General features: G+C 43.4%; 1 long non-coding RNA gene across 1 annotated transcript; it reads right to left on the reverse strand.

Annotated features, from left to right (window-relative positions):
* Positions 1-18: 18 nt before the first annotated feature.
* Positions 19-17,596, reverse strand: LOC120977926. Its single transcript, XR_005774007.1, has 3 exons — positions 17,560-17,596; positions 15,096-15,107; positions 19-153 (listed from the first exon to the last, which is right to left on the reverse strand). It is a non-coding gene; the product is annotated as an uncharacterized LOC120977926 (long non-coding RNA).
* Between the last annotated feature and the right edge of the window lie 26 nt (positions 17,597-17,622).

The following is a 17,622-nucleotide window of genomic DNA, read 5'->3' on the forward strand; positions in this document are numbered from 1 at the left end:
CCCTAATTAGACTTTTGCAAAACTGATGAAAGGTCCTCTTTAACTATGTAGTGACCTGCTCAACATGTGGCACCACAGGTAACATACTGGAATTGGGAAACAGCTCCTGGAGTATCACCGCATTGCTCAGAAGGTATAGAGTAGGGTAATGCACTCCCATGTGTACACAGATTGCTTTTATCAGTCACAAATGCAGGATATGGGCAGATCACAGTAATCATTGAGATTGTTCACAGCAGCAGGAGATGAGTGTTCTCTCCTCGGGAGGAGTCAGTGACCTTTCATTATGTTTTTGGTGACACGTTGCTTGTAACTGCGACAGAAATGCTCAAAGGCAGGAAATAAAAGCAATTGAGAAGTCACGAAGATACAAACACATTAAAACAAATGTCTCCTGTAGCTGACAGTCTGTATCTTTTTGATATTTTGAGTTAGAGTAACCATTTATCTCCCGAAACAGACGTTACCGTATGGACGAAGGGAGTGCTCATCCAGCCCCTCTCACCAGTAATTGATGGCTGCCCCGCACGCGTCCAGAGGTGGTGGGAGCATCCCTTCATATACTATCTGCTGTATTGTTTCACCTATTAGAAAAAAAATTGTGCCATTTGAGCTAATAGTAGACCAGGCCTGTCCCCATGCTAAGCTGACTTTAAAGGGGCTTTCCAAGATATTTTAACTGATGTCCTATCCTCTGGATATAAATAATCAGTTTCTGATCGGTGGGGGTCCGACACCCAGGATCCACGCTGATCAGCTGTTTGAGAAGTCACTGGCGCCTTGACTTTCTCGAAACTTTGCCTTGGCCATGTGACGTCACATTAATCGGTCACATGGCCTAGGCGCAGCTCAGCCTCATTGAAGTGAAAGGGGCTGAGGTGGGATACCAAGCACAGCCGCTATACAATATGGCGCTGTGCTTGGTGAGCTGAGAGAAGGCTGCGGCGCTACTGCGAGTGTCAGGGCGTTCTCAAACAGCTGATCGGCCAGATGTCGGACCCCCACCGATCAGATACTGATGACCTATCAGAGGATAGGACATCCGTTATAAAATCTCGGAAAACCGCATTTAGAGACAGCCCCATAGATTCTTGAAAGATCCACTTCAAGGAGGGATCCATCTTCGTCCCTCAAGTCTCAGTGCCTCCCATAAGTAACCTAGAGCCAGAAAAATTATCTTACACTGCTGAGACTTTGTACTGTGTTATGTTTATATCAGATTGTATATACAGTTGTTATATGTTAGGATATAAATCCACCGTGTATACAGTGGAGGAAATAATTATTTGACCCCTCACAGATTTTGTAAGTTTGTCCAATGACAAAGAAATGAAAAGTCTCAGAACAGTATCATTTCAATGGTAGGTTTATTGTAACAGTGGCAGATAGCACATCAAAAGGAAAATCGAAAAAATAACTTTAAATAAAAGATAGCAACTGATTTGCATTTCATTGAGTGAAATAAGTATTTGAACCCCTACCAACCATTAAGAGTTCTGGCTCCCACAGAGTGGTTAGACACTTCTACTCAATTAGTCACCCTCATTAAGGACACCTGTCTTAACTAGTCACCTGTATAAAAGACACCTGTCCACAGAATCAATCAATCAAGCAGACTCCAAACTCTCCAACATGGGAAAGACCAAAGAGCTGTCCAAGGATGTCAGAGACAAAATTGTAGACCTGCACAAGGCTGGAATGGGCTACAAAACCATTAGCAAGAAGCTGGGAGAGAAGGTGACAACTGTTGGTGCGATTGTTCGAAAATGGAAGGAGCACAAAATGACCATCAATCGACCTCGCTCTGGGGCTCCACGCAAGATCTCACCTCGTGGGGTGTCAATGGTTCTGAGAAAGGTGAAAAAGCATCCTAGAACTACACGGGAGGAGTTAGTTAATGACCTCAAATTAGCAGGGACCACAGTCCCCAAGAAAACCATTGGAAACACATTACACCGCAATGGATTAAAATCCTGCAGGGCTCGCAAGGTCCCCCTGCTCAGGAAGGCACATGTGCAGGCCCGTCTGAAGTTTGCCAATGAACACCTGAATGATTCAGAGAGTGACTGGGAGAAGGTGCTGTGGTCTGATGAGACCAAAATAGAGCTCTTTGGCATTAACTCAACTCGCTGTGTTTGGAGGAAGAAAAATGCTGCCTATGACCCCCAAAACACCGTCCCCACCGTCAAGCATGGGGGTGGAAACATTTTGCTTTGGGGGTGTTTTTCTGCTAAGGGCACAGGACAACTTATTCGCATAAACGGGAAAATGGACGGAGCCATGTATCGTGAAATCCTGAGCGACAACCTCCTTCCCTCTGCCAGGAAACTGAAAATGGGTCGTGGATGGGTGTTCCAGCACGACAATGACCCAAAAAATACAGCAAAGGCAACAAAGGAGTGGCTCAAGAAGAAGCACATTAAGGTCATGGAGTGGCCTAGTCAGTCTCCGGACCTTAATCCAATCGAAAACCTATGGAGGGAGCTCAAGCTCAGAGTTGCACAGAGTCAGCCTCGAAACCTTAGGGATTTAGAGATGATCTGCAAAGAGGAGTGGACCAACATTCCTCCTAAAATGTGCGCAAACTTGGTCATCAATTACAAGAAACGTTTGACCTCTGTGCTTGCAAACAAGGGTTTTTCCACCAAGTATTAAGTCTTTTTTTGTTAGAGGGTTCAAATACTTATTTCACTCAATGAAATGCAAATCAGTTGCTATCTTTTATTTAAAGTTATTTTTTCGATTTTCCTTTTGATGTGCTATCTGCCACTGTTACAATAAACCTACCATTGAAATGATACTGTTCTGAGACTTTTCATTTCTTTGTCATTGGACAAACTTACAAAATCAGTGAGGGGTCAAATAATTATTTCCTCCACTGTATATACTTGAATGATTTAAAACGGTGATTGAAATAGGTTTCCTGTATTTGGTTGTTCAGATTAAGTTGTATTAAAATGTCACTATTGTACAGTCTGCTAACAGAAAATTCAGATTTATGAATAAACTGCATTGCTGGTCTTACATGGTGTCCTCTCCCAAAATACTGGAAGGCTCATTTGCCACTGTATATTTGCAGTATTTACCTGATGCTCTTTTTTTTCTCACTAGTAGTTTATCAGTTCTGTTAAAGTGTCATATTTTTTTATTTGCTAGTTTATTAGAGCTAGGCTTGTATACCTGAGGTCGCCTGTTAATGATCTGTAATTACCTTATAATACCAGCTTTTATTAATGTCCCCTGTCCCTTTCCACTGGTCCCTTAAAAGACCATTGCTATGGCTTGTCTGTCTTCCCTTTAGTGTAAACAGATGACCGAGGGGCGGTCCTCCACATTGCATGCCTGCATTAGGCTTCAAAGTGAGGAGGCATGTGCAGCGTGCCGGACCGCAGGGGGGAAACACGTGAGGTTCACGGTGGGCCGATGGGTGCCACAGTTCATTGGGTACTCACGGTTAGCAGATGCCTCCCTGGGTCAGCGGTGCAGTGAAGGGGAGAACAGCACTAAATTCTCCATTGCACTCTCTTCTACAGGGGACACTGGCCAGGGGGTGATCGAGGGGCCCTTGATGGTGATTAGATTTTCTGGGTGCTTGTGCGGTTGGGCACCTGAATTCAGTAAATGACATGACGCCAGCACCTTGATGGTACAGAATGATGAGAGTGGTTGTAGTATGGAGATGGAAGAATGAGACAGAGTTCAAATCCAACTCGGAACTTTACTGTAAGCAGGGTCTTGACAGCCATTTACATCCAGATATAAACAGTCTCTTATGAATATGTAGGTTGGATGTGGTAAATCCAGGTAACAGGCTGTATATGTGGCTATATCTTAGGCTATAGTAGGAGATTGTGTACTCACAGGTATTTAGTCCTGAATCTGGTCCCCGTCTATTCGGTGGGTTTAGGATCCTAATCCTCTACTTCAGTGCTGCTACAGATGGCCTTTCTGTACTTGTAATAATAAACGGTGAGGCTGCCGGAAGCTAATGAATCCTTCACCTTGGTACAAAGGTGCCTGAAGCCTAGTAAAATGGCTTTTGTCCTCTGTCTTTATATAGAAAATAATCTTTCACTGGGCACCCCGGAAGGGTAAACCGTAGAAGCAAGGTCCCACCTTTTTGCCTATTACTTAGCTTTGATAACCGAGATAGGTCTGGGCTACTCTGGGCCTTGGAGCTCCAGAGAGCTGAGAGGAGGGGGGTCCTCTGCTTCCCCCTGTTCCTCACTCCATCTTCTGCATCTCACCAACTCCAACAACTCCCTCTAACTAGGCCTGAACTGTGATATATATACTATGGTGCTATCCCCATCTAGTGGTGGAATGTGTGTAGTGCACCTAACAGCCTGGTAACAGGGATTTTACATAAGGATGAAATACAGCAAGATATAGCATATGGCATAAGCTTTTGCAGTGCCCACTAACACTAGTGGGACGCTGCACGTGTCTCTCAGTAATCCAATCTGATTGGCTGGTAGGAAGCTGCTGACTAAAGCAAGTGTGTATGTGAAGTGAGGGAAGGAAGTTTTGGCACTCAGAGAATTGGCAGAGGAGCCATCTTGAGAAGATCCATAACTAAGGGAAAAACTCAAGGAAAACAGTAGTATGTGAAGATTGCATTATGCATAATGCTGCAGCCATAGTAACATGACAGTTACCCTTTAATACATTTTGCTGTAATAGCAGTCAGCTCTCCCTGCACTCACTTCCTGTTGAGCTTGTGACAGGCTTGTGTTTATACAGAGCAGCCAATTGGAGGAGGCAGAGCTGCCGGGGGAGGGAAGAGAGCAGCAGCCTGAACCAGTGGTGAGACAGGAGGCGTGTCTCAGACTACCTCAGACTCCCTGCAGACACTGTAGCTAAGGTGTAGTCACAGATCACAGCTCTGCTGTAAGGGAGAGGAGAATAAAGGCAACGTTAAGCTGCATGGACTGAGGAAAGCAATTATCAGGTAAGCATGACTCAGGCCGTGAATTGCATATCATTTTTTTGATCTCACAACTGCACATTGGCTTTAATAAAAAAAATATACATATATAGGTATTACTCACATATACTTTACACAGACACTCACGCTTTGTGCAGGCTAGCAGAACCAGGGAGACTCTAAAAGGTTCCGGAGCCTGAACAAGAGGCAGCGGCCAGGGAGGAATCATGGAACACCTCTTATCCATAGCACTACTGCGCACATCGATCTCACATCTCATGCATCACATCCTGCCGATCCAGCCTAAAACATGCCGCTCCTGAGTAGCGCTGTGTGCCACATCTCCTGTGCTGGTACTTCACGTTAGTAAAGTGTCAGCACCTGGACATAAAAACTTGGGTATTTAGACAAAGGCACCGTTTCGGAATACGTGTCATTTACTGATTAGCTTTTATTTATGTTTTTTGGGGGAGACAATTCCACTGTTAGTTGGGTGGAAGATCAAACCAAAATATTTTACACCAAAAGAGTAGTGGAGGCGGCTTGGAACAAATTCAGATGTTGTTGGGAAATCTACAGTGAGTGAAATTAAGCATGCCTGGGATATACAGTTGTGTTCAAAATAATAGCAGTGTGTTTAGAAAAGTGAATAAAGCTTAAAATCCTTCTAATAGCTTTTATTTCCATACACACAAATGCATTGGGAACACTACACATTCTATTCTAAATCAAAACACAAATAAAACTATATCAAATTTGTATTGTTCCTCTAAAAGAAATTGAAGAAAAGTAAATATTAGACTGTGCAAAAAAATAGCAGTGTTTGTATTCTTCTTTACAAACTCAAACATTCACTATATAAACTGAACAATGTTTGAAGATTTTGCTTTCCTTTGAATCACTTAATATTTAGTTGTATAACCGCTGTTTCTGAGAACTGCTGTACATCTGTGTTGCATGGAGTCAACCAACTTCTGGCCCCTGTGAACAGGTATTTCAGCCCAGGATGATTGGACTACATTCCACAGCGCTTCTCTACGTATTTCTTGGTTTTGCCTCAGAAATTGCATTTTTTATGTCACTATTTTTCTATTGGATTAAGATCCGGGGATTGGGCTGGCCACTCCATAACGTCAATCTTGTTGGTCTGGAACCAAGATGTTGCACGCTTACTGGTGTGTTTGGGGTCGTTGTCTTGTTGGAACACCTATTTCAAGGGCATTTCCTCTTCAGCATAAGGCAGCATGACCTCTTCCAGTATTCTGATGTATTCAAACTGATCCATGATCCCTGGTATGCGATAAATAGGCCCAACACCGTAGTATGAGAAACATCCCCATATCATGATGCTTGCGCCACCATGCTTCACTGTCTTCACAGTGTACTGTGGCTGAATTCAGTGTTTGGGGGTCGTCTGACAAACTGTCTCCGGCCACCAGACCCAAAAAGAACAATCTTACTTTCATCAGTCCACAAAATGTCTCTTTAGGCCGGTCAATGTGCTCGTTGGCAAATTGTAACCTTCAGCACATGTCTTTTTTTTCAACAGCGGGACTTTGCGGGGGCTTCTTGCAGACAGCTTGGTTTCACATAGGCGTCTTCTAATTGTAACAGTACTCACAGGTAACTTTAGACCTTCTTTGATCTTCCTGGAGCTGATTGTTGGCTGAGTCCTTGCCATTTTGGCTATTCTTCTATCCATACGAATGGTAGTTTTTCGCTTTCTTCCACATATTTGAGGTTTTGGTTGCCATTTTAAAGCATTTGCGATCATTTTAGCTGAGCAGCCTATCATTTTCTTCACTTCTTTATATGTTTTCCCCCCTCCAATCAACTTTTTAATCAAGGTACGCTGTTCTTCTGAACAATGCTTGGAATGACCCATTTTCCTCAGAATTTCAGAGAGAAATGCACTGTAACTAGCGTGTACAACATTTGCTGCCTTCCTTCCTTAAATAAGGGCAATAATTGCCACCTGTATTTCAAAGAATGAATGACATCACTCATTGAACTCCACACTGCTATTATTTTGAACATGCCTCTTTTAATTAGTGATTCAATTACACAGAATCAGCAGCATGCATGTCATGACTGTTGGGTCAGTTGGATTTCTACTATTACTCTACTACACCTGCTAGTACATTATTTGCCATGTATAAATATCATTTCTACCAAAAACAGTGATTAATGAGGTTAGTGATGTCTAACTGCTATTATTTTGAACACAACTGTACAAGTCTATTCTAAAATGTAATATAAATATCAATCTTCTATGTTTTGTTTTTTGATGTTTAAAAATAACTAACATTCTACTGGTCAATAGGAGTATAGTTGTTTTTTTGTGTATGGCTGTATTCCATTAACCATAACTTTTTGTTTTATTTTTTTCCCATTGACGTAGCTGTATAAGGGCTTTTATTTTATTTATATTTTCTTGTAGGAGTGGTTGCAGCTGTTATTGGTACAATTTTGGGGTATACATAATTTATGGAATCATTTTTATAACTTTCTTGGAAGGGGAATGGGGGAAAAAAAAACTAATCTCCCACGTTTTACGCAATGCATCACAAAGTATAAACGGAATGTTTGTTTATTGTCGGACTCATTACAATTATAGTTAACAATTTTGAAAAAAATAATGTTTAATGGGACAGGGGGACTTAAAGTAGTGATGTGGAACATAGTATTGTGATACACTATTATGCAGCCATTTCATGACATGGCCAAACAGGCAGACATAGGAGCTCTCGTTAAGACCCCTGGCTGGCACAGTGACACATCAACACCCAGCGATCACATTGAAGGGTGACAATGGTCCAACAGAGGAAGTACTTTCCATCTGTGAAATGCAACAGTCAATAGCAACCACAGCATCTAAGGCAGGGATGCCCAACCTGCAGCCCTCCAGCTGTTGCAAAACTACAATTCCCAGGATGCTAGGACAGCCTACAGCTATCAACCTACAACAAGGCATGATGGGAGTTGTAGTTTTACAACAGCTGGAGGGCCGTAGGTTGGGCATCACTAATCTAAGGGATTAAACTGCCAGGATCAGAGCTAACTCCAATCTTACCAGTTGTGGCGCGATTCCTAGGCTGAGGCCCCTACTACAAAGTAACCTATAGGCCAGGGGTACTCAACTGGCGGACCGCGGTCCAAATACGGACCGCGGCCGCCAGTTGTCCGGACCCCGGCCATCCTTCAGAGCGCTCCTCCTCCTGCACACTGTACCATGCAGGAGGAGGAGCTTACCGGCACACTTCCTCCTGTCCCACTCCCAGAGCGCTGAGCGCAGTGAGACATGTAGCGCTCCTCCTCTCCTGCACACTCTGGTACGTGCAGGGGGAGGAGCTTACCGGCGCACTTCCTCCTTTCCAGGGGCGCAGTGAGAGACGGCTCCCTCCACATGCAGGCACCAGCGCTTTCTCCCTCAGTGCGCTCACAGGTCCCTCCTCCCCTGCAGCAGCGGCAGCACGTAAGGGAGCTTCAAGCTCCAAAGGACACTTACGTGCTGCTGGAGAGGGGAGGGACATCACCACTGCCACCAATGAAATAAATGTCACATTTGGGGAGGAAGGGGGGCGTGGAGAGGGCTACAGAGAGGCGGGAACACGTCACTGACTGCAGGAAAGGACTCCAGTCAGTGTCTTGTTCCCATCTCTCCTGGGCCATCTTCTTTAGGTAACCTGATTGAATAAAGTGATTAAGCCCCATCAAACCATGATAGTTTTGTTCCGCATCCAATTCCCATTATTGGGGCATTGGATGCGGACCCCTTAGTTTCAATGGAGCGGAAAAAGATGCAGACAGCACACAGTGTGCTGTCTGCATCTCTTGTGGCCCCATTGTAATTAAGGGGCCGCATCCAATCCCCCAATAATGGGAATTGGATGCGGAACAAAACTACCATATGTCTGTTCTGTGGCTTGGGTTGCCACCCGGCCAGTAGTTCACCAGTAAGGCTGGTATTTTAGTTCCCTTGCCGGTGCCAGAATTTTCCTGTAAGGACTGTTCCACCTGAAGTCATGGAAAAATCCATGTGCTTGCCGCCCCATTGAAATGAATGGAACTGATTTTCAGTCGCAAAATTTTCTGCCACAAAATCTGGCGAGTTAAAGCACTGTTAGTGTCAATTTGCAAGCTAAGGGTACTTTCACACCTTCGGCATGGCTATCCGCCGGATCCGCCATGCCGCAATTACCCGTGCACTGCTGTGCTGCCGCTCCGTCCCCATTGACTATAATGGGGGCGGGGGCGGAGCTATGGCGCAGCATGGCAGTGATCGCCACACTAAAAAGTTGGACATGCAGGACTTTTAGACCAGCAATCTCTGGCCGTGCTGTGCCGTAGCTCCGCCCCCTGCCCCTATTACAGTCAATGGGGACGGAGCGGGAGCACACGGGCACTTGCGGCATGGTGGATCCGGCGGGCTGTTCACCTGCCAGAACAGTCTGCCGGATAGCCATGCCACAGGTGTGAAAATACTCTAAAAGACATTAAAAATTCTTTGGTCTTCCCCCCTGCAGGGAAAAAAAAAAATCTGTGATAAAACTTAATAACAAAGAAAGTGTCACAGAAAATTGAGTCATGTAAAAATAAAAAAAAACTCCAAAATTATTTTGGCATCCCAAAAAATAAAAGTGGCCCATTACACCACCAAATCGCTAAGGGTACTTTCACACTAGCGTTTTTCTTTTCCGGCGCTGAGTTACGTCCTAGGGGCTCAAATCCGGAAAAGAACTGATCAGTTTTATCCCCATGCATTCTGAATGGAGAGTCAGTCCTTCAGGATGCATCAGGATGTCTTCAGTTCAGTCTTTTTGACTGATCAGGCTTTTCAGAAAAACGTAGCATGCAGTATTTTTACCTCCGGCCAAGAAGCCTGAACACTTTGACTGAACGCCGGATCAGGCCTTTTTCCCATTGACTTGCATTAACGCCGGATCTGGCGCTGTGTGTTCAGTCAAAACGGATCCGGCTTTTGCATGTTAAACCCGAAAAATGTGAAAAAAAAGTTAAAGTCCATAAATGGCGGATCCGTTTTTTCCAATGCATTTTTTCATTGTGATCAAAATCCTGATCAGGATTCAAATGTAATCAGTTTTCACACGTTTTTCCGGATCCGGCGGGTAGTTCCGGTGTCGGAATTGAACGCCGGATTAAAACAACGCTAGTGTGAAAGTAGCCTAAATCACAAAAAAGTGTCTGGCCATTAAATGGGCTGTTCAGTTTGAATAAGAAACCAGACAACACTTAGGAATAGGATGCAATAAAGAACAGAGCAGTACCTACCTAGAAAATCCAGCACTGCTGTTCTGGTTCTCCTTACTAGGCTCTGTTTACTTGGGTGCAACAGCAACTTCACAAGTGACCGCTGCAGCCAAGAGGCCAGCTTGGCTGCAGTGATCACATGTTATGGACATGACATCACCATCGCAGCTGAGAAAACAGAACCCAGATTGGAAAACTTGAGCGGCAGTTCTAGAGTTGCAGGGTAAGTACCATTTTATTCTTTATTCAGGCTAATCTTCAGTGTTGTCCGGATACTTTCTGAAACTGGACAACCTTTTTTTATTTGGTTCATTGGAGATGTTTAAAATGCAGTATGCTCCAAGTAATACTTTTTGACATTTTTGACATATCCGTTGTAATAGAAATGTAAGAACATATAAAAAACCTAAAAAATATGTGAAAAACACGTGAAATCCATGGGATTCGCGAACCAAAAATAAAAACCACTAGAAGCAAGTGTGTATTTTTAATGGAGACCTTAGTGTACTATTATCTCATTCTGTTGCAATATTTAAAGATCAAAATTTTATTTTTAGGTCATATCATCCAGCCCTAGGCTTATGAGGGAGAGAATGTAGCCTAAGATAGAACACCAACGCTCAGACAGAAGGAGCAGGAAAGTTTCAGAGTAGCACAGTGCTTCCAGAGGGAGCAGAAGAGTATCAGAGTGCTGCCAGAGCAAGCATCAGAGTGCTGCTAGGGGGAGTATCAAAGTGCTGCCAGGAGGAGCAACAGAGACAAGACAGCTCAGGAAACAACTTGAAAATCTAGCAGCAGGTCTGTAGGAGACAACAATTGTTGCCTAGTTGAGCCAAGCATTGCCCTACCAGTCAAGCCACACTCTGGCTGAGGAGACTGGTATCCTTCAGCCATACATCACTGCCCCAGGCAAGATAGACACCACATTTGTCCACCGTTACAAACCCAATATAATAAGCCATGGCTAGCACATAAAAAAAAAGAAAAGTAGACTCAGGAAATCGAGATTTCAAAGATGAATGGACTGCGAAATATTGTTTCATTCTTATGAATGTTGCCAACCCAAAGCCAATGTGTTTAATATGCAACGAAACAGTGGCCCTTATAAAAAGTAGTAATGTAAAACGACATTATAAAACAAAACATAAAAGTTTTGAACAGAATTATCCACAAAATTCTGAGATACGAAATAAAAAAAATTGCTTCGTTAACTGCATCATATCAAGCTTCTACTAAGCGTCTTGTTAGTTCAATGTCCCAGCAGGAAAAAACAACTGAATCATTGCTTGGATTTTAGGAAGACACAAAAAAACATTTTCAGATGCAGAGATTGTTAAAGAACGTATGGTTGAAGTTGTAGACGCCATGTTTGAAGGTAAACAGAAAGAAGAATTTAAAGGAAAAAAAATCAAACAAATTCCCGTGTCCGATTCCACGGCAGCACGCCGAACTGAAATAATTTCAGAAGATCTGCTCTCCCAGCTTGAGGTGAAAATGAAAAAGGCAGATTGCATTTCATTAGCTGTGGATGAATCGTGTGATGCCACTGATAATGCCCAGCTCATGGTATTTGTTAGATTGTATGACGACACACAGAGATTTTTGTGAAGATCTACTTGGCATGACTGCCCTCCATGCTCACACAAGAGGTGAAGATCTTTATGGAGCAATTACAGAAATGCTGAAGAAAAAGGGACATTAACTTGAATTCAGTTATTTCAGTTGTAACGGATGGAGCTCCTGCTATGGTAGGAAAAGAGAAAAGGGTTGGTGCCACACTTGAAAGTGCTCAATCCTAGTTTGATTTCTTACCATTGGATAATACACCAGTCTATCTTGTGTGCTAACCTTGGAGAAAAATACGCAAAATGTTATGAAGCTGATTCATTTTCTCCGGGCCTCTTCAGCACTTCAACATCGTCTGCTGAAAGACTTTTTAACTGATGTCAATGCTGCCTTCAGTGATCTACGTGTCCACAACAATGTAAGGTGGCTTAGTAAGGGCAGAGTTTTAGAACGCTTTTGGAGTATTCGGAAAGAGCTGGAAACGTTTTTAGCTGAACAGAAGACAGAAAAAGCAAAAGCATTTTTGACATTTATGAGTAACAAAGACAAAATGGAAATCGTTGCTTTCCTGGCAGATATTAAAAGTCATTTAAATGCTTTAAATATAAAACTACAAGGCAAAAATCAAACTATTTTTGACCTTGTGGAAGCAGTGAGGGCTTTTCAGAAGAAATTAGAAGTTTTTCAAAGTGATCTTAAAGAGAACTTGCTTCATTTTCCAAAGCTTGATGAATATAGCCAACAAGAAAATACCAAAGAAAGTGTATTCTCCAACCATGGGGACTTCATGCAAGGCCTAATTGACAATTTTAAAAGTCCCTTCCAAGACTTCAAAATTGGCCAAGAAGTTTTGCTATGTATTAAAAATCCATATCTGGTAAAAAACATTGGGGGCGTTTTGCTACTGAGGCCCATCATGCTTTTACCTGGGCAAATTCTGCTACCCTACAGATGGAGCTAATTGATCTGCAAGAAGATGCTGTTTTAAAAGTTCAGTTGAATGATTGTGACCCCGTTTTCTTCTGGACAAAACTGGTTATTCCAGCTAAATATACACTTATACAAAAAATAGCAATCCATGTCCTTACTATGTTTGGTTCTACATACACTTGTGAATCTGCATTCTCCACTATGAATCTGGTGAAGAACAGATACCGCACTCAGATCACAGATGAGCATTTGCACCAGTGTGTTCGAATGGCAGTCACCCCCTTTGTACTGAATTTCAAAGGGCTGGTGAAAGAGAAAAAAAATGCCACTTTTCACACTAAAAACAAATATAAATCTGAATGTAAATAGTTCTACATTTTTTGCAAGACATTAAAAAGATGGCATCTTTACTGTTGGCGTTCAGCTCGGACCTTCACCTGACTGCAGACCCAGGTATGTGGACCTTTAATAAAACTAGTTGAGTACCCCTGCTATAGGCTATCGGCATACACTGTCCTATACCCCACAAACCCATTAAACATCAGTGTAATCGCTCATTCAGATGGCCGTATGAATAAGTGCGCATCTGTTCCCCAATTTTGCGGAACGTGTGTGGACCCATTCATTCAATTTGGCCGCAAAAGATGCAGGCAGCACACCGTGGTTCCGTTCCGCGGCTCAGCAGAAAATATAGAACATGTCCTATTCTTGTCCGCAAATTGCGGAACGCACATGGCCGGTATCTGTGTTATGTGGATCCGCAAAGCACTACGGCCGTCTGAATGGGACCTAACAGACTGAAAAAAAGACATCTCTCCATCCAGTTCAGCCTGTTATCCTGCAAAGTTGATCCAGAGAAAGGTAAAAAAGACCCCTTTAAGGTAGAAGCCAATTGTCCTAATTTTAGGGGAAAAAATTCCTTCCCAACTCCAATCAGAATAAGGGCTCATGCACATGACCATTGGATGTTTTGTGGTCTGCAATTTGCAGATTCGCAAAACAAGGATACCCGCCATGTGCATTCCGCATTTTGCAGAACAGAACAGCTGGCCCCCAGTAGAACAGTCCTTGTGGCAAGCGCAGCACTATGAAGTGCCTTTTGTGCTGTGGCATTAGAAGGATTTTGATATCTCTAACTTTTAGTCTAACCAGACTGTCTATAACTCTGTAATTGCTCTATCGCCGTTCTATGGAAACAGTAGGTTTGAAGAGCACACCATGCTTCAAATAACTTCTTTATTAACTTCAACTTTTCTTCATATATAACACTGCCGCCTCGGCAGCAGATAGTCCGAGTACAAAACACGTGTTGAAAAGATATCACAAAATGGCGGTATGCATAAGATGGTGGTTCAACTGTTCAATCTTGTCATTCAACATAAAATGGTGGATGTATTTCTCTCTTGAATATCTGTACTCTCACTTTAAGTTATTTAAGCACTTTATGATCTCTCTGAGAGGTATATCTGAGGTCTAACTAATAATTGTACTGCAGATTGCAGTTTGCTTTTGCAATTTGTATGGATTGTATGGCTCAGTATGGTTGCAATTTGTATCTGGCAATTTGATGTTGTACATTGCATTTGCAATTGAAAGTGTACTTGGTGTAACTGTAAGTAAACACATATACACTGCTCAAAAAAATAAAGGGAACACAAAAATAACATCCTAGATCTGAGTTAATTAAATATTCTTCTGAAATACTTTGTTCTTTACATAGTTGAATGTGCTGACAACAAAATCACACAAAAATTAAAAAATGGAAATCAAATTTTCCAACCCATGGAGGTCTGGATTTGGAGTCACACTCAAAATTAAACGGGAAAAACACACTACAGCCTGATCCAACTTTGATGTAATGTCCTTAAAACAAGTCAAAATGAGGCTCAGTAGTGTGTGTGGCCTCCACGTGCCTGTATGACCTCCCTACAACGCCTGTGCATGCTCCTGATGAGGTGGCGGACGGTCTCCTGAGGGATCTCCTCCCAGACCTGGACTAAAGCATCTGCCAACTCCTGGACAGTCTGTGGTGCAACGTGACGTTGGTGGATAGAGCGAGACATGATGTCCCAGATGTGCTCAATTGGATTCAGGTCTGGGGAACGGGGGGGCCAGTCCATAGCATCAATGCCTTCGTCTTGCAGGAACTGCTGACACACTCCAGCCACATGAGGTCTAGCATTGTCTTGCATTAGGAGGAACCCAGGACCAACCGCACCAGCATATGGTCTCACAAGGGGTCTGAGAATCTCATCTCGGTACCTAATGGCAGTCAGGCTACCTCTGGCGAGCACATGGAGGGCTGTGCAGCCCTCCAAAGAAATACCACCCCACACCATTACTGACCCAATGCCAAACCGGTCATGCTGGAGGATGTTGCAGGCAGCAGAACGTTCTCCACGGCGTCTCCAGACTCTGTCACGTCTGTCACATGTGCTCAGTGTGAACCTGCTTTCATCTGTGAAGAGCACAGGGCGCCAGTGGCGAATTTGCCAATCTTGGTGTTCTCTGGCAAATGCCAAACGTCCTGCACGGTGTTGGGCTGTAAGCACAACCCCCACCTGTGGACATCGGGCCCTCATATCACCCTCATGGAGTCTGTTTCTGACTGTTTGAGCAGACACATGCACATTTGTGGCCTGCTGGAGGTCATTTTGCAGGGTTCTGTCAGTGCTCCTCCTGTTCCTCCTTGCACAAAGGCAGAGGTAGTGGTCCTGCTGCTGGGTTGTTGCCCTCCTACGGCCTCCTCCACATCTCTTGATGTACTGGCCTGTCTCCTGGTAGCGCCTCCATGCTCTGGACACTACGCTGACAGACACAGCAAACCTTCTTGCCACAGCTCGCATTGATGTGCCATCCTGGATAAGCTGCACTACCTGAGCCACTTGTGTGGGTTGTAGACTCCGTCTCATGCTACCACTAGCTTGAAAGCACCGCCAGCATTCAAAAAAGTGACCAAAACATCAGCCAGGAAGCATAGGAACTGAGAAGTGGTCTGTAGTCACCACCTGCAGAACCACTCCTTTATTGGGGGGTGTCTTGCTAATTGCCTATAATTTCCACCTGTTGTCTATCCCATTTGCACAACAGCATGTGAAATTGATTGTCACTCAGTGTTGCTTCCTAAGTGGGCAGTTTGATTTCACAGAAGTGTGATTGACTTGGAGTTACATTGTGTTGTTTAAGTGTTCCCTTTATTTTTTTGAGCAGTGTATATCTAGTTCAGTATGCAGTTCTAAACACAATACTAACAATATGAACATTATATACCTGTTTTAACTACCTATTTTGGCCTCTTGTTCCCATAAACTCAGCTCTCAGTGGAGTAAATGTCTCTCCAGCTCCTGTCTCTGGTGAATAATGATTCTAGCAGCAGGAGCTGGGGGAATTCCCAGACAGGCTGTGTGTGAGGCTGGCTGTGATTGGTGAAAACTCTTGCTGTGTGAGAAGCTGGCTGTGATTGGTCTAGACTTCTGCCCAGCAACAACAGATTAACACTATGCTTTCTGTTGTTTCTGCTGTGACACTGAGGTTACCTTACATTACAAAATGAATTTTAAAAGGCATATTATCTTTTTCGGCTTCTGTGAACACAAAATATAACAGTTATATGACGTCCAAAACATGATGTCACAGTAAATGTCTTCAACACATAAATATAGGAACTGTATTGGCAGATCTAGCTGTATACACATATAAGCTATACTAGCAACCTAGGACAGGTCCTAGCTGGCCAGCTACAGTCCTATCCTTGTCCGTAATGCGGACAATAATGGGACATGTTCTATTTTTTGGGGGAACATCCATGCAGACATACAGAAACAATGCACAGAGCCATTTTTTTGCGGCCCCATTGAAGTGAATGGTTTTGCATATGGGCTGAAAAAATGGAATGAACACAAAAAAAAGTTTGTGTGAGCCCTAACTCCTTGGATCAATGACCCTTCTCCAGAAATCTAATAACTATAACCTGTAATATTTTTACCCTCAAGAAATAAATCCAAGCCCCTCTTGAACTCTTTTAGTGAACTCACCATCACCACCTCCTAAGGCAGAGAGTTCCATAGTCTCACTGCTCTTACCGTAAAGAATCCTCTACTATGTTTGTGTACAAACCTTCCTTCGTAGAGGATGTCCCCTCGTCACATTAACAGTCCTGGGTATACATAGATGATGGGAGAGATCTCTGTACTGACCCCTGATATATTTATAAGTAGTTAAAAGTAATCTTTTTTTTAAAAACTAAAACCTAATTTTGATCTTTCTGGGTACTGTAGTCCAACCATTCCAGTTATTTAACATTGTAACAATTATAAATAAATGTATTTTCTTTCCCCCTATCATTATTTAGAAGTGCTGAGGGCCTAGATGTCAAACACCACCAGCCCATGTGCATAATAGAGATACATTAACAAGATTTGAAAATCTGCTCCACTGTATGAGAAAACTTGTGGCCCCTTTACACTGCCCGAGCATTGGGCAGATTGCTAACAAGTATTTGTAGGAACACTCATTAGCGATGATCTGGCGGTTGTACAGGTGCCGCAGATTACCTGATGAGCAAGCAAAATGCTTGTTCAATGGGTCATATGATTGTTTGTGCAGGCACCTAAACCATTGTTTGCCAGCAGCAGATCGTGCAGTCTAATCACACTCTGCTGTCTGCAAATAATGGTTCTGTATGGGGATGAGCGATGGCATTCGTGATCGCTCCTCCTCATACTGTGGAGGGCAATTGCTGTATGTAAATTAAGCGGTCACCTCCACTGACGAGCAAGCTGTTGTCAGGAAGGAACCCTTCCTCCCGACAATCATCTTCTCAAATGACCCATGTAAAAGGTGCCTTTAGACCCTGGATGCCTAACCTGCGGCCCTCCAGCTGTTGCAAAACTACAACTTCCATCATGCCTGGACAGCCTTCAGTTATC

The sequence above is a fragment of the Bufo bufo genome, chromosome 8, assembly GCF_905171765.1.
Source record: "Bufo bufo chromosome 8, aBufBuf1.1, whole genome shotgun sequence".
Lineage (NCBI taxonomy): Eukaryota > Metazoa > Chordata > Amphibia > Anura > Bufonidae > Bufo > Bufo bufo.